This window comes from Perca fluviatilis, chromosome 22, assembly GCF_010015445.1.
Source record: "Perca fluviatilis chromosome 22, GENO_Pfluv_1.0, whole genome shotgun sequence".
Classification (NCBI taxonomy): Eukaryota; Metazoa; Chordata; class Actinopteri; order Perciformes; family Percidae; genus Perca; species Perca fluviatilis.
Window position 1 is genome coordinate 25,358,227 of NC_053133.1, and position 22,429 is coordinate 25,380,655.

At 41.8% G+C, this 22,429-nt stretch overlaps 1 long non-coding RNA gene across 1 annotated transcript; it reads right to left on the reverse strand.

The window, feature by feature from the left end:
* Window positions 1-421: 421 nt before the first annotated feature.
* On the reverse strand, window positions 422-17,275 carry LOC120552439. Its single transcript, XR_005638000.1, has 6 exons — window positions 17,196-17,275; window positions 14,198-14,298; window positions 12,840-12,912; window positions 11,704-11,790; window positions 2,464-2,555; window positions 422-532 (listed from the first exon to the last, which is right to left on the reverse strand). It is a non-coding gene; the product is annotated as an uncharacterized LOC120552439 (long non-coding RNA).
* Between the last annotated feature and the right edge of the window lie 5,154 nt (window positions 17,276-22,429).

Here is a 22,429-nt window from a genome sequence, read left to right on the forward strand (position 1 = left end):
AAAAAAGGCTTCTTTGCTTAAAAAAAAAAAGAAAAAAAAAATGTTTACAGCCATGCTTTTACTGAGGATTAACAGGACTAACATTGGCAAAGTATTCATTTTTTATGTACATAAATATGGTCAAAATATTAATAACCAGGCCTTTAAAGACAGCTGACTTGGATTCTGCTGCCATTTTCTCTGAACTGAACTTTGATGGATGTCTCTTTACCTGATGTGTTCCAGGATATTCAGGTCTCCTGTGTTTTCAATGAAGAGCTGCATCTTACCGTGCAGTTTTCAGTCTGGTGATGAAGTAGTCATCCACTGGTATCAGATGACAACAAAAGACCTTCTGGCTCATTCTTACTATTACAACCAGAACCAGTTTGGACTCCAGGACCAGCACTTCAGAGGCAGGACGTCTCTGTTCAAGGACCAGATCTCCAGAGGAAACGCCTTGCTCCGGTTGACAGGGGTGGAGGTTCAGGACCAGGGAAGATACAAGTGCTACACCAGCACCATCACTGGCAACAAGGAGTTATTTATCAACCTAAATGTGGACGGTATGAGAAACACAGTTATAACAGAAGACAAATATTAATAACTCCTTAAGTTAAAAGTTATCATTTCAGAAGATAGCTACCTGGAACACAAGTCGGGCATTATATTAAATCCTAACCCCTGCATATCTTATCGGCAGATTGTCACCAAATCACGGCCCTACTCTCTAGTCCAATTCAACTTTGTATCTCTCCAACTTACTCAGTGACGTGTGAACACACACTGAAGTACATGCAAGTAAACTACAGGTAAGTAAGAAGTGCTGGTTCTGTGAGGGACATTCACTTCAGTGACAAGTACACACTTTTAAAGCAGCAGGTAAACGTTCAGGATCTTTAAGGTGGACTTAAAGTGAGTAAATACAGGGCAGGGCTTAATTTGAGCACAATTGACAGTTGTGTTTGCATTTTCGAAGCGTTTTGAGGTGAATTTTCAGGGTAAGACTGAGGTGGGAGAGGGACGTGGGGAGGCACTTCAACAGCACGGCGCTGCACTTCAAGTGACACAAGCGCTTGTGCTGGTTGAGATTGCTGTTATAGCCTCATTTCACTCAGGGGAAAAATGTCAAAAAGACAACAACTTTTGCTTAACTTTTTCAAATACGCTGGCCAGTCGGATCCCAAACAAGCAAAAACCGTTTCTGCAGATCAAGAATGTGGAGACCACGGTGGGTTTCTTGGTTAATTTAATAGTCCGATGGATAATTGCTGCTTGTGAAAACGATTGTTGAAGTGTATTTTATTTATTTTTTTACATTTCGCACCGATGCAGTGCATGTTCTGAAATAAAAATAAACACACAGCATTGTTTAGGTTTTTTTAGTCAGAGAAGCTACGTAGGCAGTGTACATTTTTTTTTTGTTCCGTTACCTCCAACCCCTGTTTTGAGTCGCCGGATCCACCCCCCCTCTGCGCTCCGGGACCTCCCACTTTACAAATTAAGCACTGATACAGGGGGTTGTCAAATTGCAACATGAGGAAACAAGATGTCGAGTGTGTAGAGCTCTCTGAGCTACAGCACACAAACAAAGGGTTTACTTTTCAACGGTTTACTTCCTGGGAGAGGAGACTGAAAGTAATACAAGGTCATCCAGCAGATAATGGCACCTGCTAAGTCGACCTAGTCTCTTTGGTGAGAAACTTACTGTGCTGATCACTTTAAAACTTGCAGCTCCTGTCGATAAAGTCGACATTGAGCAGGTAGAGAACAGGATCACCTGCAGCTCAGAGGGGATCTACCCTCAGCCTGATCTCACCTGGTCCACCAGCCCTCCGTCAGACGTGAGCTTGGAGAACAATCCCACAGTCCAGCAGACTGAACAGCTGCTCTACAACATCAACAGCTCTCTGATAGCTTCAGTTACTGATCTGGTCTACAGCTGCACCGTCAGCACGCGCACTAACAAGAGGACAGCTACTTTGTTTAAACTAAGTAAGTGTTTCTAAGAAGACTCATTTAACCTGATACCAGATTCTGAAATACCAGATATTTTATTACTTTTTATTTCTGTGTTTTATCATTTCAGCTTCTATCAATGGTTTAGACACTGAAACAACGATCCCCTGCGAGACCTTAAACCCTCCACTAACAGGCCTCGTCTGGAGGTTCAACCAAAGTCAGATCATCCTGAACCAGACCGGAGCCAACGTCCCCTACACAGTCTCAGAGGAGTGGAGGCAGCAGGTGAAGAGTGTGTCTGAGTCAGGCAGCCTCACACTAAAAGACTTCTCTTCAGATCAAGAGGGGATCTACACGTGTGAACTCAGTAATGCTGAGGAGACCTACGTAACCAACACTCTTCTGAGGATAGAGAAAAGTCAAGGTAAGGTATCAGGAGGTGGGAGCTGTTAGTCTATCTTAACAAGAACTGTTAACATGTGAAATAATAGTTTTAATACACACTCAAGTATTCCCACTTACAGTTTAGAAAGAGAGTTCCTCACTGTGCTGCTGAGGAGCACCATGAAATCATAAACCATCAATCCCAGACAGGGTTCAAACTTCTGCACAACCTGCAAAATACAAATACATCTAAATTAGGGCTGGGCAAGTTAACACGTTATCGCGTTAACTCATTAATTAATTAACACCGACAATTATTTTATTGCGCATTAACACAGTTTTTATTATTTCTTTTATTATTGTAAAAGTCTGTTACTCACAGGCTTTTATTTTGTAAAAGCATGTTGCTGACTGCTGCCGCGCTTACAGGAAATGGAAAGGAAAAGAATTGGCGGATAAACAAACCAACAAACATGGAGAAGGGTACAGAACTTTTGCATGGCCATTTTCATTTTAAAGCTCTTCTAGACGGCGCAGTCGACAGAACCAAAGTTCTTTGTAACCACTGGAAGTTGAATTTTCTTATCACTTTTCTTATCACACCTAGGGTGGGGAAAAAGATACACAGAGCTATTCGGGAATACTGTATGTAAAAGATTTATATTAAAGCAATATTATGGTAATAATAAAATATTGATCATGTGTTTGTTTAGGAGAGTGTAGATAAAATAAGAAAGAAATTAATTAGTGTTTGTCAAAAACTGAGATGATATGAGACATGGGATTTGGGGAGTGCAAATAACAGGGAATACCACAACATGAGGGCTATAACACCATTTGGATGAAACATACAATAAAAGTACCAAAAATAAGTAACTTGAAGATACTTAGATTTTGTACTTGTAAATCGTATACAAGCTCTACAGGAAGTTGCTAAGTCAGTTGACAGCAATGTTGATAACTGTGATGGACGGAGTGGATTCCTATGTACTATTACACTATTATCTCACAGCGGCTGTGTCTCACGTCTCCAAACTAGAGCAGTACACGAAGTACACCGCAAAACTTAGTTAGTTAGCTTGAAGTAATTTACAGCAAAAATTTCATGTGAGATAAAACAGATGTTGACAAAGTTTTTGGGTAATAATGTAGGTATAAATAATATTTATTTTTGCTATGTAGACCTACGTAATACGTATGGTACCTGTGACCTATCACACACCTAAATGCAATACACACAATTGATACCAGCAAATCATTCAACGACACAAACAGTAGTGGCGCATCAGCAGACTACGTTAGATGCAGCATGTGGGAGAAGTATAGATAAACAAAGGCAAGAGAAGCTAACAAATGCCACAGCAAAGTGGATAGCTACCGACTGCAGGCCGATTAGTGTTGTGGAGGACGTCGGTCTGAGAAACCTTCTGAGAATCACAACAAATGGCGGCAGGTATGAGATTCCCTCAAGACGCACCATCACAAGAAGAATACACGAGTTATGAAAAGGAGAGGACTGCAAAAGTGACAACTTTACAACGTGCACCCGCTGTTGCTCTCACTGGGGACTACTGGACATCACTGGGTAACCATAATTACCTCAGAGTTACAGTTTTAATGTTATGATTGATGCTCAGGATTTTGTGGGCAGTTTTTTTACATAACATACATACATACATACATACATACATATACATACATACATACATACATACATACATACATATATATATATATATATATATATATATATATATATATATATAAACAGAATAACATGAATGCCCTGGCAGTGGCAATAAGCTTTAATTTTGTATTTGCTTTGATTACATTGTTTAAAGGTCCCATGGCATGAAAACATTTTTTAACATTAATTGTCACAGTTTCAGCAGGTGGACCCAAATGCAAGACTCTTCCAGCAGAAGTGCTGAACAAACACTTTATTTTGACTCAACAACTTACAAACTCACAACTACAAAACTACAAACAAACAGGACTCTCACAGGACAAACGGAGAGAGACAAACCAACTAGAGACAAAGGAACACAGGGGTGTAGAAATACACAGACCAATGAACAGAAAGACAGAGGATTGGACAAGACAGTAACGAGCAACAGGTGAGAGTAGAAACGGAGGGAAACTAACGAGACAATTGGGAACAAGTGAGAGCAGAACTGGAGGGAAACTAACAAGACAGGAAGTGCAGACCAAATAAGGGGATGGGTGGAGACGAAGACACATGACAGACAGGTACCCACAGAACACATGGAACACAGCAACAAGCACAAATCACAACACAATACACAAAATGGCCACAAGAGTGGCACAAAGGCAGTCAGTCACAGCCTGATCCTGACATTAATATGCGTTCCCCCAGCCTGCCTATGGTCCCCCAGTGGCTAGAAATGGTGATAGGTGTAAACCGAGCCCTGGGTATCCTGCTCTGCCTTTGAGAAAATGAAAGCTCAGATGGGCCAATCAGGAATCTTCTCCTTATGAGGTCATAAGGAGCAAGGTTACCTCCCCTTTCTCTGCTTTGCCCGCCCAGAGAATTTGACCCACCCCTGAGAGAGAGACATCATGGCTTTCAAACGAGCAAAGTGGCAGTTGATCAAGGCCACACCCCCACCCTCCACCTTGCCCCCCCTCTCCTCCTCAATAGCTACAGACACAGAAATGGCACATACTAAGGAAAGCTCATTGTGGGACTGGCTCTAGTGGCTGTAATTCTGCACCAAGGATGAATTTCGGGAAAGAGACTTCAGATACAGTATTAGGGGACCACTAAGGCCTATATAAAAGAGACTTCAGATACAGTATTAGGGGACCACTAAGGTCTATATAAAAGAGACTTCAGATACAGTATTAGGGGACCACTAAGGCCTATATAAAGAGACTTCAGATACAGTATTAGGGGACCACTAAGGTCTTATAAAAGAGACTTCAGATACAGTATTAGGGGACCACTAAGGTCTATATAAAGAGACTTCAGATACAGTATTAGGGGACCACTAAGGTCTATATAAAAGAGACTTCAGATACAGTATTAGGGGACCACTGAGGTTTTATATAAAAGAGACTTCAGATACAGTATTAGGGGACCACTAAGGTCTATATAAAAGAGACTTCAGATACAGTATTAGGGGACCACTAAGGTCTATATATAAAAGAGACTTCAGATACAGTATTAGGGGACCACTAAGGTCTATATAAAGAGACTTCAGATACAGTATTAGGGGACCACTAAGGTCTATATAAAAGAGACTTCAGATACAGTATTAGGGGACCACTAAGGTCTATATAAAAGAGACTTCAGATACAGTATTAGGGGACCACTAAGGTCTATATAAAAGAGACTTCAGATACAGTATTAGGGGACCACTAAGGTCTATATAAAAGAGACTTCAGATACAGTATTAGGGGACCACTAAAGGTCTTTATAAAAGAGACTTCAGATACAGTATTAGGGGACCACTAAGGTCTTATATAAAAGAGACTTCAGATACAGTATTAGGGGACCACTAAGGTCTATATAAAAGAGACTTCAGATACAGTATTAGGGGACCACTAAGGTCTATATAAAGTACTTCCAGATACAGTATTAGGGGACCACTAAGGTCTATATAAAAGAGACTTCAGATACAGTATTAGGGGACCACTAAGGTCTATATAAAAGAGACTTCAGATATAGTATTAGGGGACCACTAAGGCCTATATAAAAGAGACTTCAGATACAGTATTAGGGGACCACTAAGGTCTTTATAAAAGAGACTTCAGATACAGTATTAGGGGACCACTAAGGTCTTTATAAAAGAGACTTCAGATACAGTATTAGGGGACCACTAAGGTCTATATAAAAGAGACTTCAGATACAGTATTAGGGGACCACTAAGGTCTATATAAAAGAGACTTCAGATACAGTATTAGGGGACCACTAAGGTCTTTATAAAAGCATCCAAAGAACACCATGTCATGGGACCTTTAACTTGAGATTTACACTAAATATTTTATTTAACTGCTACTGTATAAACAAAATGCTGATGTTAAATGTTTGCAGAACATGCGATGGCACTTTCGTTCATATGGCAGAACATTTAAAATAAAATTGAGCTATACAATACTTTTGAATTCATTATTGCATTTTGCGTATAACAATGCAATTCATCGCGTTTAATCAGGGAAATCATGCGATTAATCGCGATTAACACTTTTAATCGTTGCCCAGCCCTAATCTAAATAAATAACAGTACATATACTCAAGCACTAGACATTTGAGGTACTTGTACATTAAGTATTTCAAATGTTATGCTACTTTGACTCCCCAGTACAACCTTAGAGAGAAATATTGTATGTTTATTCCACTACATTTATTTGACAGTTTCAGTTACTTTACCCAGATTGATGATGAATGATTATTATTACAAAATATATACCAATTAATGATGTATTGAATGCAGGGCTTTCATTTGTAACAAAGTATTTCTAAACTGTAGTATTGCTACTTCTACTTAAAATAGATCAATACAAGAACAGTATTTATTTATTAGAAAGTGAATTCCATAACATTATGTACAGATTAATTTGTTTAAATGAACAGAAGAGGTAACAGGTGTTAACCTTTCTCACTATAAGAACCCACAGGCAGTGGTGGAGCCACTCACATCTTTTACTTACACACCAGATAAAGAAACTATTTGATCTAAATTGCTGCCCTTGTTTGTTAACCTCTGGTAAGATCTTTCTGTTTTATCGTCTGTGGTTGATGGGGATGTAACGATGCATTGTGATTCTGTTAAAAATCTATATAAATGTGTAAAAAATAACAACCGGTTGAGATAAAAAATGAATCAAGATGCAATTTGTAACAGTCTAGGGCATGATCTATTTTGGATTTCACTTGTTTGACTTCAGACGTCACTATGCCTTCTTAGTTTATTTATTTAGAGTATTCTGTAAAAAAAAAAAATCTAGAGAAAATGGTATCGTGAACTTCAAATTGTGTATCGTTACATCCCTAGTGGTTGGATTTGAAAATACAGCAACACCCCCCTCCATCGTAAAGGTTCACATTACAGCTTGATATAACGTAGTTGTCGCTGCACGGAAGTTTGTTTGAACGATTAATTAACTGAATCTTTTTCTTTATTTTGTTCTAGGCACTATTGTTGCAGCTATTGTTGCAGGCATTGCTGAAGGCATTGTTGCAGGCATTTTTGCAGGCTTTGTTGGAGGCCTTAATGCAGGCTATGCTGCAGGCCCTGCTGGAGGCATTGCAGCATGCACTGCTATATGCATTGTTGCACTAATTGCTTCAGTAATTGCTGTATGCATTGCTCCAGGCATTGCTGAAGGCATTGCTGAAGGCATTGCTCCAGGCATTGCTGAAGGCATTGCTGAAAGCATTTTTGCAGGCATTCCAGAAGGCATTGCTGCAGGCATTGCTCAAAGCATTGCTGCAGGCATTGCTGCAGGCATTACTGCCGGCATTGCATTTGGAGTGGTTTCAGTCTTGCTGATGCTACTCTGCAGATTTATAACAAAACTGCAAAACGTGTAACAAGGTAAATAGCAATGCTGTCCACACCTTCATTTATTTTGTGTGTGTAGTTTGTGCTAATGATAATATATTTTGACCTCAGACAAACAGGCCAAGAGGACAGCTGCAAACTAGACGTAGAAGTACCCTTAAAGTAAGTATTTGGTGTATTTTGTAATAACAATATCACTGCTGCACTAAAGGAGAATATTATAATATAATATTATTATATTATTTATTAAGCCTACTTTAAATCTGCTTCAAACATTCTGCAGTGCATTGCATGTTGTAATCCATTTAAATAATAAACCATTAAACCTTGCTCCTCAGTTGAAAGTTGAATCTAGCCTGATTGATGAATAAACTGCTCATTTGTAAAGCAGCATGTTTTTAAGGATTCATTCCCTGGAGGTGATGTCAGTTTCCTTTTTTAACATCCAGGCCAGAATAATACAGATGAAAAATAGCCGTTTGGCTAATTCTGGCATTTTTTATTAATTTGCACTTTCCTTCCTAAATAAACTGAATTAAATTAAATTCTCCATTCAGGTGTCAGGTGTTTATCAGTGTTTTAAGCCCCCAACGTCTCCTTCCAGGCAGCGCTGCCTTAAAGTCGATTAGGCAATGGTTATAGTTAGGGTTAGGGTTAAGTGCCTTGAAGTCAACGGTCGCAGTGTTGTTTGGAAGGAGACGTTGGGGGCTTAAAGCATAACTCTAGCCAAAATGCATCCTAGGGTATTTTTGTGAATGTACCCGAGTCAAACTTTAGTTTAAAAGCATATTTAGGACCGAATCGCCACTTTTAAGATTCACCCGTATTCTCGTTTTTGGGTCAAATGGCCTTTTGAATGGTAGTGCTAGGGGCACTCTAATGCTAGTCTCAAAAAAGCTATTTTCAAAATACTAAGAAGGCTCGACACAACATGAAACTTTGCTTCAAGTATCACCAGGGGCTCTACACCTAAACGAAAGCATTGACAACATTCTTTGTGTACACAGATTTACTAAAAAGAAAGTTTTTGAGCAACTCACCGCAGCTGTTGTTGATTCTGGCCGCGGCCATATTTTCAGTCAAAATGAGTCGATTTCAGAATGCGGATGAAGGGACTCCATAGGTTTTTTTGTATGAGGCTCCTTTTCCAACTACAAGGTCAATATTGTTTTTTACGAACGACAAAACAAAAAAACCACGTGTGCATTTATATGGAATTAAGCTTTAGGAGCTTTCCATCTGTACTCTCCTCCCTGTTACGTTGTATTCTGAAATCGACTCGTTTTGACTGAAAATATGGCCGCGGACGGGATTCAACAACAGCTGCGGTGAGTTGCTCAAAAACTTTCTTTTTAGTAAATCTGTGTACACAAAGAATGTTGTCAATGCTTTCGTTAAGGTGTAGAGCCCCTGGTGATACTTGGAGCAAAGTTTCATGTTGTGTCGAGCCTTCTTAGTATTTCGAAAATAGCTATTTTGAGACTAGCATTAGAGTGCCCCTAGCACTCCCATTCAAAAGGCCGTTTGACCCAAAAACGAGAATACGGTGAATCTTAAAAGTGGCGATTCGGTCCTAAATATGCTTTTAAACTAAAGTTTGACTCGGGTACATTCACAAAAATACCCTAGGATGCATTTTGGCTAGAGTTACGCTTTAAAACACCACTGAGCGTGTAAGGTAGCAAAGCATAACATAATGCATGATATGAAACAATTTAAAACTGCCTTTGAAAGTGCCTCAATAAAATGAGGATAAAACAAATGTCCTCATGTTTGCTGTGATGGTTTATTGTCCTCTGCAGAAGTTGTTTATAATGAACAATAAATGGGAGATTGGGAGTTCAATGTGTTTCAGGACTGAATTCTGTTCATTTTAGTTTACAGGGAAAATGATGAAGAAAAATAACATTTAAAAATAAAGCTTGAAAAGAAAAACCCATCATCCAACAGCACTACAACCCACAGCTCTGGAGAAACCAAAGATGAGAGTTTACGTACTATGTTACTAGTACTAATACGTTACAGTGGCGAAAAGTTATGCTTGCTATAGTCTTTGCTTCATTTTAGTGTTAAACTATTTGCATAAGAAACTGTGCATCCATTTTTGTTTCTCATGTGATAATCATGATCATCACTGACCTTGTGGAAAGCACAGAAACCCCCAGAGGGCAGGGCATGCAGAGGAGAAGTCAAGCCTGACCAGAGATAAGAAAGTTTCTCTTTGTGTGATTTTACTCCCTTTTCCCTATAAAAAGCTTTCTGTACTTATGCTGAAGTGCTGTAAATTGACTCTACTTGCTGCAAGTAAAAAAACTTTTAAAGAGAACTCCAGTGATTTTGTCCATTCTTTGATAAATAATTATCCTAACAGTTCCACATAAACAGAGCTGGAGACAAATTTACCTCTACACCGGGGAATGGAGGATTAAATGACTCTCAGATGCACCGATGTGAACACTACACAACCTCCAGTATCTCAGAACATCTCTTCTCCACTGGAAACTCCAGGTTACAGCGAACATCTTCATCCAGACTGATAAATGAAGGACAAGGACGCTTTGACTGTAAGACTGCACTATGTTGTTTCTGACACTACGATTGTTTTGCTTCTTTATTTTTGTGGGAGACTTTGTCCTGTTGAAGCACATCATGCTGTCCCTCCTCTACCTCACATCCTTGTGCTCCACACTCAATCAAATCAATCAATTTGATTGGTCATGAAATTATAATTCCAGTGAAATGTAATCCCATCCACTTTTTTAACTTGTGAACTATTCATCATAGAATAGAACTGGCCTGGAGTGCAATATTAGTTACTTGTTAGTCTTATTTGTAGTCATAATCCAGCAAAATGATATTTGGACTAGCGAAAGAAAGAAGTACAACACCACAGAATAAATTTGTTTTAAAAAACTAAAGCGCCGCGGGAGCATTTCAATGAGCGTTAGAGAAAGCGTTACATAGACGTAGGGAAATTAAGAACCGTTTAAAATGATTTAAGACCGAGAACACAATACCTCAGCGAATTTAAGACTTTTTAAAGGCCTAAAATTTAGATTTAAAAATGTTAGACTTTTTAGGACCCCACAGAAACCCTGTGTGTGAGATTTAAAAATACACACACACAAAAACAGACAGATAAAGTGACTTACACAGAGACAAGAAAGTATTCTGGTTCATCTATAAAAACCAAGGGTCAGATAAGTGGTTAACTCATACAGACTAAATGTCTGGAGTTAGGGCTGCAGTTAGCTGACTTTTCACAGCTAAATCATCAGTGCTGTTTGAACATATTTTCGTTAAAACAAAATGATGAATTTTAATATACGCTACAACACAAATCTCAAGAATTATACCTTTTAAATCTGAGAAAGTAAATCAACACCACTTCATTGTTGGTCATGTCAATTTACTTTCATATCTGCATGTTATGGTTGGTTTGTAAACTGAACAAGTGTGAAATATCAGCAACTATTAAATGGAGTGCCATGAATGTACAGATGTTTAAGATCCCAAGGGGAGGTTTTTTTTTTTATATCGCCACTGGCGATTGCTGGAGTGACCAGGATTAAATGCAATGTGTGTGTTTTGACTGTTGATTTTTAGGTCTCTTTTATGTCCAGTAGACCTATCTGTGTCGACATAGCTCCATGTAATGACTTGAATTGTATTACATGCATTCAGCAGTCATTTGTTTTATTTTTGATACCACTTGTCTTTATTGTAAAATAAACCAAAAGGCATCGGAGCTCAACAGAGTCTCTGAAAAAGACTCCACATGCAGACATACACCACACACGGAGATGTCTGACTACCTACACATACAGGACCAACATATTGTCTTACTGACCTCTTCTGGATGAACGTCTCATTTTCTTGCTGCTGATTTCAGTGAGTTCACTTCTCCATGACGACAGCGAGGTGAGGACTTTAACAACTGCAGGTCAGAGCAGAACAAACAGCATCCATTAAGTAAATTCACAAAAACACTACTGATTAAATCAAGACATAAAGAACTAAACTTAAACATAAAGAACTAAAACTAATTACTTTTTAGTAATCAACAGTAAAGATGAAATTAATGTTTTATGTTGATTAGTATTCTTAGGGTTTGGAGAAGGTTTAGTATTTGTCCAAAAGCTTGAGCAAGTTCCTCAAACAGAACATTTGATCAGTCAGTGGAAATAAAAACAGGAGCTATGCGGTATTTATACAAGAACTGTGTTACATAAAATACCACATTGTTGGAACGCAACTAGAACATTTAATTTAACTTATTAGAAACCATACTTGTACTTCAGCACGGTTCTGTCTGATATTCTAGAAATCATTTATTTTAGGTTGATATCTCAACCTGTTATCATCACTTACAATCAGGGCGGGTTTCTAACCAATGAATGCACCAGTTCCACTTTGACTCGTCGTCATGGAGCTGCCTGCATTCTTGCATTAGTGTAAAGGTGTGTTTACCCACATTAGCAGCACGGCTCTAGGGATGGAAAATGTTACAGTCTAGATTAAAATATCTCAACAGCTATTGGGACATAGTGTCATGACATTTAGTTAAGACATTTATGTGAAGTTTTTTGCATATTTTCACACAGCAGAATTTAGATTTTTCTTGATTAGGAATCACAAAGAAAGTAAGAAAACTCCCAGATGTCTGCAGTCTATGGCACATTTGTCCGTGCTGTGAGACAGATTCCTCCTCTGTTGCTCTTTCTTAAGTTGATTCACTTTTTCCTCCATTAAAGTTTTTTGGTGGAGTTGTCCTTATCTGAATCAGTCGAGGGATGAAGAGTATTGTATTTGTGACGCCAGAGAATGAATCCCTATAACTTTGGTGATCCCTTGTCTTTTTCTCCACTGCAGGTCAAAACTTTTAAATGATTGTGTGAAATATCTCAAGATGCCTTTTCTTCTAGCGTTATCAATCTGCTTGGGTAAGGACTCTTCTCACAGGTGTCATTACAGGTGTGGACTCACAGCATGAGCACATGTGGTGCTGGACTATGGATGGGAAAATCCAACAGAAGAAACCTGAAGCCGAGAAACGATCCTGAGGAGGTGACAGAGATAGAGCAGTGTTTAGTTACAGATTACACATTAAAAATAAAACCTCATATCTTCTACAGAACCAAAGCTGAACACTAGATGGAGTCAGACAATATCTGCTCTCTTTGCTCTCTGTCGCCTCAGTTAACCTCTTCTTTATCATTCTCCAGCATTTGTTTTTCTTGGTTACTAAATTTTAGTTTCTTTATGTTCATCCCTCCTCTGTAGGTTTGCAGGTCTGTCCCTCTGTAGGTCTGTTAGTTTTATTTTATTGCTGATGATACTGTATGTCCTGATAAAAAAAAGCCTGGTACCATTGATTTGTCCATTATTATTATTATTATTATTATTGTCCTTCTAAAAAACAAAATGTCCTGCAGCTAAATTACTCTAAATTGTACATAATTATAATAACCATTATAGCCCTTCAGCCTCTGCAGCATATGTTCTTTTTATTGGCCTTTAATTTACGTGTACTTTCTTACTTAGAGTGGTTCTCTCACATGCAGCCAAGATGAGGTGATTCCTTTCATTTTAAGATCTAGATATGTTTTTATATCCTCTAGACTCCACTATTGCAATAACCTTTACGATGGTATCAGCAGATAAAACGTCCAAAGTCTAACTTAAACAAAACGCTGCTGCCTGCTTACTAAACAAAGCTACCACATCACTCCAGTCCTTGGTGTTCTTTACTGGCTAACTGGGAGTTTTAGGATTTATTTTAGTCTGAAACTGCTTGTTTTCTTAAGCCTCCTGTCTTTATCTGTGATCCACTAACTCTCTACGAGCCTGATCATTGCTTAGGATCTTTTAAACCTCTTCTTAAGACTCTTTATCTCATGGCTTTTTAACTTTCTTGTTATTCTTTATTTATACCACAATACATGATGTAGCTTTGTTTTTAAAAGATGATATATATTTTAATAAGTAATTAAACTTAAATGGATATTAAAGATTGAATGAAATGTTAACACACCCAAGTTTCAACAGAGACCTCGCACAGATTTATTACTTCCGCTTAGTGAGTACACTTGAAATCATCATATCAGATGATTTAGTCAGAGCAGTGGGCCGGCCTTGGTGTGAGCCAGACATCAAACAGTGATTACACTTGAGATATAGCCTCAAGACACAACTCACAGTAGTCACACCAGTTAGCTGACCTTAAGGTGAGCGTCCTAAGAACTGGATTTATATTCTGTTGAGGACATCAAACAGTAAGGAAAGAGGAAGTTTAACAGGAGGATGACTGGGATTAAGTGGGTCCTGTTGGTGCTGGTCCTGACCTTTCTGAGTCCTGCAAGAGGAGGTGAGTGAAGAGTTCACAGCCCAGAGATAACAGATGTTAGTCAGCGTCGTCATGGTTACTTTCACCAGAGAAAGGAAGCTAAACAGGAAAAATAATACATGAAAATGGATTTAATCATTCAGATAGATTTGTGTTGTGTGCCATTGTTTTAAGATATTATCATCTGAAACAAAAAGACATGAACTGAGTTTAGTTTGTGTTACCTAGTGAACATTTTTACATGAAAGTTGTTCACAGCAACCAATGTGAGGAAATACAACCAGCTGTTGAGTTTCACTGGTCTGAGCACGATAAACTTTCCTTGTATGGAGGTGGAGATGCATCTCAAAATCTTGGTTCATAACTCTGAAACTATATGCATTTAGCTACGAACGCTACGTGTTCATTATAACATTTTTCAATCAAAGAAATTTTCTGTGCATAAGTTTAGAAACATTCACCTAAAATTCAGCCCTTTGTTTTTTTAACTTTAGGATGTTCACTAGAGTTTAAAATAAAGCTCTGTTGGTTTGAACAAAGTTTGTCTGTGTTACAGGTCCCAGGCAAGGAGACCGGGTAACAAATTTAAATTCCTGAAAAGACAGGTGAAATAAAAGGAGAGTTTGACACAGCAGCTTCTCTCGTATTCTCCAGAGTTGCATCTCCTTTTATTCATTCAGAATAAATCACAAAACATTGACATATTTACAAAATAACACCATATCACATGTCATATTCTAACTTACCTCTGTTATACAAGGCCACTATGGATACATAGTGCATTTCACATGGCTACATTGTTATTAAAGTTGTTGCTACATATAGCTGCCTAGCAAATACTGGTTGTATTAACAGACTTCCTCACAGACATAGAAATACAGGATCAGACATTTACATCACTTCTCCTTAAAACAACAATTTATCAAATATATTTGTATAGTTTAATACCTTTTTTTTACATGCAATATACATTAGAAGAAAATCATTCACTCTCACCGCTTATTTACTCATTTAACATGACCAGTTAGCCGTTACATCAAAAAAATGTCTACTTGTTACAGTTGGCCAAATAATCGTTTCTAAAACCAGTGTGTATTTACTAAATCATACTCGTTAAACTTGTTAACATAACCGTTTCTAACAAGCAGAGTATCAAAGCTCGAAATGCTATGCTACGTGAATCAATGGGATGACAATGACCCAGTTTGCTGCGAGACGGCAGTTAACCGTCAGCAGTGACGTCATTTGTTTTCTACCGCAGCTGTTCACGAGACGGTAGCCAGTGGCGGATTTAGTCATTTTGGGGCCCAAGGCAAACACAGACATGGGGCCCTCTACACAGACACACAGACACTCACACAGACACTCACACAGACACTCGCACACAGACACTCACTCACACACTCAGGCCCTGTTTACACGATGACGCTCTCGGGTGAAAACGAAAAAATATTTTATTGGATGTGCCTTTCGTTTATACGGCGACGGCGTTTTTGGGGGCTTAAAAACGCAAAAAGTGAAACCACCTTCCAGAGTGGAAATCTTAAAAACGCTCCACCGTCGCGTTACCATCTAAAGGGTAAAAACGCAAAAGTCTGAAGACAGAGGTGTGGAGAGAGACGAGAAAAAGGCGTCTGTTGTTACGGAGTAGGATACAGAAATTATAGGCTCCTGTTAGAATTTCAATGTAATGGCTCAATATTTAAATGATTTCAACAATGTGGATAAGGTTGTTATAGTTCGATGACGATATGTAGGCTATTCATTTGAGCCAGAGCAGGCGACAACGTTACGGATGAAGAGAGAGAGAGCGAGATAGAGAGGCAGCGGTCAGCGGCAGAGGTCAGAGGAGGGTCTGCTTCAGCCTCCTCTGCCCACTGCCTCGCCTCTCAAGCAGGAGAGAAGTAGAATGAATTTCCTCGCGAGTGTGGGTGTCTTGGTGGTGTTGTGTGGCAGTGCCACCTAGTCACCTGGAGTGCATACTACATCGAATTTCACACACTTTTGCGTCACCATACCAGATCGTTTCCGTGTAAACATAGCCTCACTCACACACAGACACTCGCACACAGACACTCTCACTCACACACACTCACTCACAGACACACTCACACACACACACACACACACACACACAAACACACACACGGAGATCAGCCCAATCATTTTTTCTCCATTCTTCATTTGCAGGTAATAATTCCTGCTTGTAAATCTTCGCCCCTCTTGATTTTTAGGATAAATTCTGTCGTCCTTGCTCTGAACTGGGCCTCTCTGCACTATTGAGCACCGCTCTTTGTCAGTGAGATGTTTTGACCAGAGTGCTGCTGGGTCATCTTCAAGTTCAAGAGTTACACACTGGTCATGACTGCTAGTAGGCCTACTCATTAGTTGTTCATTGGAATTGTCGTCTTTTTCGTCATAGACGTCGTCAACATTATTATCACTGTCACTGAAAGTGAACGTGGACAAAGGCGCCGATTTATGTTTTCCTCCGTGGGTGCTCACGCTCTTTAAAAAAAAAAACAAGTCAAAAAATGTTTGCGTTCAGAACCTTAGGAAATGGACAGCGGCCGACACGAACACACACACACACACACACACACACACACACACACACACACACACACACACACACACACACACACACACACACACACACACACACACACACACACCTATTAACTCGATAATAACGCCGTAAAGTAGTCTAGTCTATCTTTCAACTCAGGACAGCGCCACTTCTCACAACTACAGATAGGATTGGAGATGAAAAGTTGAACTGACATGTAACCGCGATCAGCTTCGTGGGAAATTAAGAATCAATGCCACCGACATAACCGATCGCACTATGACATGAGTTAGTTATTAGTTATTAGTTATTCATTTTAAATTAATTTTGCCTACTGGCAGTCTGGCACGCGCGGGTGCTCAGTATTTTCCCGTGGGTGCTTCGAGCTACACGGAGCACCCACGGTACCGCGCGGAAGTTTTGTTACCTGAAGTTGAAGGATCCTCATCATCCTGTAAAGGTGAATTGATGTAACGTTAGCAGCAATATCGCTGGAGCAGCCTGGGCTGGCTCTGTCGGCAGCAACGGGTAGCTCCTCCTCGCTAGCAGCAGTGCTAACGCTCTGATGGTGCTTGTAGCGTTGTTGTTATTGTCACGCGGGCATCACGAAGAACTTTGTTAACCTCGGCAATTTTTTTTAAAAAACGTTTTTCTTTTTCTTCCTCCTTTTTCAGCACCGCTTGGGTAGTTTCGCTTCATTACTCTAGTCTGTACACTGTCTGTCACTCTGCACACGCACTCTGTCTGTCTCAATACATCCATGGTCTGTCTGTCACTTTTTTTTCTCTCCGTTTTTGGCGCAGTACATTACAGCCTTGTCACTTTCGCGCAGATGAGCAGTAGCCTAGGTGATTTAATGGAATAGTCCAATGTAGTGAGGTGGGGGGCCTCCCGGTCTGCGAAACTAATGATTTGATGCCATTTTTTGCAAATGGAGTTTTAGAAATATATAATTTGCGAAAAGTAAAAAAAACAAAAACAACCCTTAACCATAAGTTAATAGGGCATTTTGGGGGGCCCTAGGTAGCTCGGGGCCCAAGGCAATTGCCGACCTTTGCCTAATGGTAAAGTCCGCCCCTGACGGTAGCTGACTGTTTACCGTAGCCTACCTTAGCTAGCTGCCCCGATCAATGGCAAACTTTCTATTTACTCTTTTATTGTTATGTTACAAACAACACTAGTTATCAAACAGGCGTTAAGAAAAAGAGGTTGAGACCCCAACAAGTAAAGATGGGCAGTTTACCCATTACTGACCTGAAAAGACAGGTGAAATAAAAGGAGAGTTTGACACAGCAGCTTCTCTCGTATTCTCCAGAGTTGCATCTGAGAGCGAGCGGAGGTCCGTCCCCATAGCAACTGGAACGCAGCTGATTGTGCTGTGTCACTCCTTAAAGTGACAGTAGTAATATAGAGAGAGAGACTATTTAACCATCCCCATACTATGTACATGAAATGTCTTGTGGACACCTACTTGGGTGTGCCACACGCTCCCCAACAACAAAAGTGGCTCCCGACACTCGCTACTATCAAAGCCTATACCTCAGAATGAGTGAGAATACCTGTGTAACTCAAGGTAAGTATGTGTGAATGTATGTGTGTTGGTCAATCAGTACATAACCAGAGGTCCAGGGTATTGCATGGATGGGGGATAGGGTGTACTTTGAATGGGAATGGGGTAGGGTAGTGGTGTCTGGAAGTGACTGGGGTATGTTTGCACTTCCCATGGTGGCACTGGCATTGGCCCATAGGCCCCTACTGTGTTGCAGCTGGCTGGGGGTTGGAAAGAGGGCTGTCCTAAGGAGTTGTACGTGAGCATCTGGGCAGGCCTCCTTTCACGCGTGGACCTCCGCATCTGTAGCGGGCTGGACAGTTCATCAGTGGACTGTTCACTGACTGCTTCAGGGATTATCAGCCTCTCCTGCGTGGCACCTTCCTGTCCATATTCTGCAAGTCTTGGAGGGACAGGTAGGTATTCCTCTCGGTGTGCTCTGTGCTCAATCGGTCTACTTTCCACCACAGGCATACTCTCTCTCCTTGGAGGTACACCCTCAGTCCACTGGTCTTCCCTTCCAGGCAGGATTTGCTGGGGCAAGTCGGGTCTCTGGGGGGAGGCTGCTGGACTGTAGGTCCTCTGAACCTCGTGAAGAGGTTGGGCTGGGTTGTTCTCATCCTCCATTCTTGATGGTGTCCTGAACCAGTATCGAGGCTCATCCTCATTGTCGGAGGAGTCACTGCTTGGCTGCCACTCACTCTGTCTCTCTGTGTGGCGTGAAGGGCTGTTTCTTGCTCTCCGTTGTGGCTGATCTGTTGATGGAGTAGGTAGGGTGTGCTCGGGTTTCTCCAACAGGTGGTCTCCGTGATGACTGAGGTAAATCCACAGGTAAATCGTTGACCAAGTGAAGCAGGTTGCGATGTAGAGTTCGTACTCGACCTCCACCTGTTTCTGGAGACACTTTATACACAGGCCCATCTGCGATCCTCTCCCTCACAATGTGAACTGTGCCTTCACAGTACGATCGTAGCTTTCCGGGGCCCCCTCTTTCCCTCATGTTCCGCACCAAGACACGGTCACCCTGCTCAAGGACAACACCCTTCAAATGTTGGTCGTAGTACCTCTTTCCTCGAGAGCTGGACTGTTGACTGTTCTCTGAGGCGAGTCTGTATGCTTCCTGCATCCGAGAGGCCCATTTCTCTGCATAGCCTCTTGGAGAAGTGGCTTCTTCCTCAGACAGCAAGCCAAAGATCAGATCAACCGGCAGACGTGGGTGACGACCATACATGAGGTAGAAGGGTGAAAATCCAGTCGCATCATGCCTAGTGCAGTTATAGGCATGGAGGACTTGTGGTAGATGTTCTCTCCATCTTTCCTTCTCTTTTTCCTCTAGGGTTCTGAGCATCTGCAGCAGGGTACGGTTGAATCTTTCCGCGGGATTTCCCTGTGGATGGTAAGGGGTGGTCCTTGAGTGACCCACTCCACTCAGCTGCTGTAGGGTTCTGAAAAGGTCATTTTCAAACTCCCTCCCTTGGTCATGATGTAGTTTCCAGGGGTAGCCGAACCGTGGAATGAAGTCATCAAAGAGCCTCGTCGCCGCGCCTACCGCGACTTGTTCTTGGTGGCATAGGCTTGAGCAAACCTGGTGAAATGATCTACAACAACCAGGATATACTCAAAGCCTCCCTTGCTGGACTCTAGATGGATGTAGTCAACAGACACAAGTTCAAGGGGTGAGCTGGTGGTGATGCTCTCCATCGGTGCTCTGGTGTGGGAGATGGGTTTCTTCTGCTTGATACAGGGGCACTTCCTTGTCACATAGGCTTCAACATCCTGTTTCATGTATGGCCAGTAGAAGCGGTCTCTTGCCAGGCCCAAGACCCTTTCTGTCCCCAGATGGCCCATGTCGTCATGGAGGTGTTTAAGGACCATGGATTGGTATTGGTAAGGCAGGACAAGTTGACTCCTCTGACTGGTTTCCCTGTGCAGCAGACCATCTTTCAGCTGTAGTCTCTTTCACTCATGTAGTAGTTTCTTTGCCAGGCCACTTACTCCTCTCCTCATATCACTGGTCAGTTTATTGCTGTCCTCTTTTAATCTGATAACTTGACTGATGGTGGGGTCATCTTGCTGAGACTTCATAAGTTCGGCGCGGCTTATGGTAGGGAGCAGTTCTGGTGACTGAGATGATGGGCTTTGTGAGAGGTTCAGGACAGCCACATAAGCAACGTCTTGTTGCTGTGCAGCTCTACTGCCCTCCCACATTGCCAGAATGGTCTCTCTCGACAGCTCTTCTGTGCAGGAGTCGACATAGCCGTTGATGTCCACCGGCAACCTTGACAGTGTGTCTGCATCCACGTTTGCTTTTCCTGGTCGGTATCTCACCTCAAACCTGAAGTCAGCAAGCTCACCCACCCACCGGTGACCGACAGCATTCAGCTTGGCAGTGCTCATCATGTATGTCAATGGGTTGTTATCCGTGTACACAGTGAAGTGGGGTGCATAGAAGAGGTAGTCCCTGAATTTTTCACATATTGCCCACTTAAGTGCCAGAAATTCAAGCTTGCCTGAGTGAAGGTGGTAATTGCGCTCGTCAGGCGTGAGTGTTCTCAACCCATAGGCGATCACACTGAGTTTCCCTCCCTGGCGTTGGTATAGCACAGCACCAAGTCCCTTTTCTGATGCGTCTGTGTGTAAGACAAAAGGGAGGTCAAAGGCAGGATAGGCAAGCACTGGTGGGTTTGACAGGACATGGATGAGCTGGTCCAGGGCCGTTTGATGTTCTTCCCTCCACTGGACAGGAGTCTTGGATGACAGCTGTGCTCCTTTCCCCTTCTTTGTTCTGGGTAGAGGCGTAGCAGTGGCAGGGCGTTTTGCTTGCAAGAGTTCATACATTGGCTTGGCAATTCTTGAGAAGTCTTGGATATAGGTCCGGTAATAGCTGAGGAACCCTAGCAGCTTACGGACTTCTCCCACGGTGGTTGGGGTCTTGGTTCTCAACGCCTGAATGGCTTCCAGATCCTTGGGGTCCAGTCTTACTCCCTCAGCAGAGACCAGTCTTCCCACATAGCGGACTTCCTTCTTGAAGAGCTCGCACTTTGTTGGTCTGAGCTTCACACCGTGACGTTGGAGGGCCTTCAACACATGTCTCAGTGCCTCCACATGAGCTTCAAACGTCTTGGCATAGCAGAGGACATCATCTAAGTAGGGGATGCAGCATTCGTCCCGCAGGGAGCTGAGCATCTCCTCCATACTCCTCTGGAATGCTGCTGGGGCGTTGGAAAGGCCAAAAGGGATGCGTACCCACTCATACAAACCCCATGGAGTGATGAATGCAGTCATGTGCCGTGACCCCTCTGCAATGAAACCTTGATGGTAGGCTTTTCCTTGATCCAGGATTGAGAACCAGTTGTACCCACCCAGCGTGTCGATAAGATCTTGAATACAGGGCAGGGGGTGTCTGTCTGGAATGGTCTTTTGGTTTAGGAGCCGGTAATCGATGCAAAGCCTCAAGGTCCCATCCTTCTTACGGACACAGATGACAGGAGCAGCATAAGGGGATTTTGATTTTACGATCCACTTCTTAGCCAGCAAGTCCTGGATATACTCCTTGACTTCCTTGTAGAGGGGTTTGGGGACAGCCGCATAGGATCGCTGCACTGGGATGTCATCCTTCAGTGTTAAGCTCATCTGGAGACTTGGGACACATCCAATATCGTGATCATCCCGTGCAAAGGCGGCAGACTCCTCATGCAGCATTCCTCTTACTATTGCTTGTTGTTCATCTGTCAGGTGACTTATGTCAACAGGAGGGTGCCACAGCTGGGACATGGGCTCTGCTCTGCCTTTATTATCCTCCCCAACAGAAACAGGCTCAGGTGAGTTGACACTGTTGACCTGAAGGCTGTGCCCCTGGTCTGTCTCTACAACCCTGTCAATTGACTGGAAACTGCCTAGCACTGTGAAGTGGTTGAGCAAGATGCTGTGCTGAGTGTGGTTGCACACAGGGATCTCGACATAAGGCCATCTGGTGTGGTGGACCTCAACCAGGCCATCACCCAGGTCTAGCTGCTCCAGTCTTGGGTCTGCCTGACTGACCTCAAACAGTGCTACTGGTGAGTCGAACCCAACAGGCACCTTGCATCTGATGTGAGCAGTTCGGCCCGGGT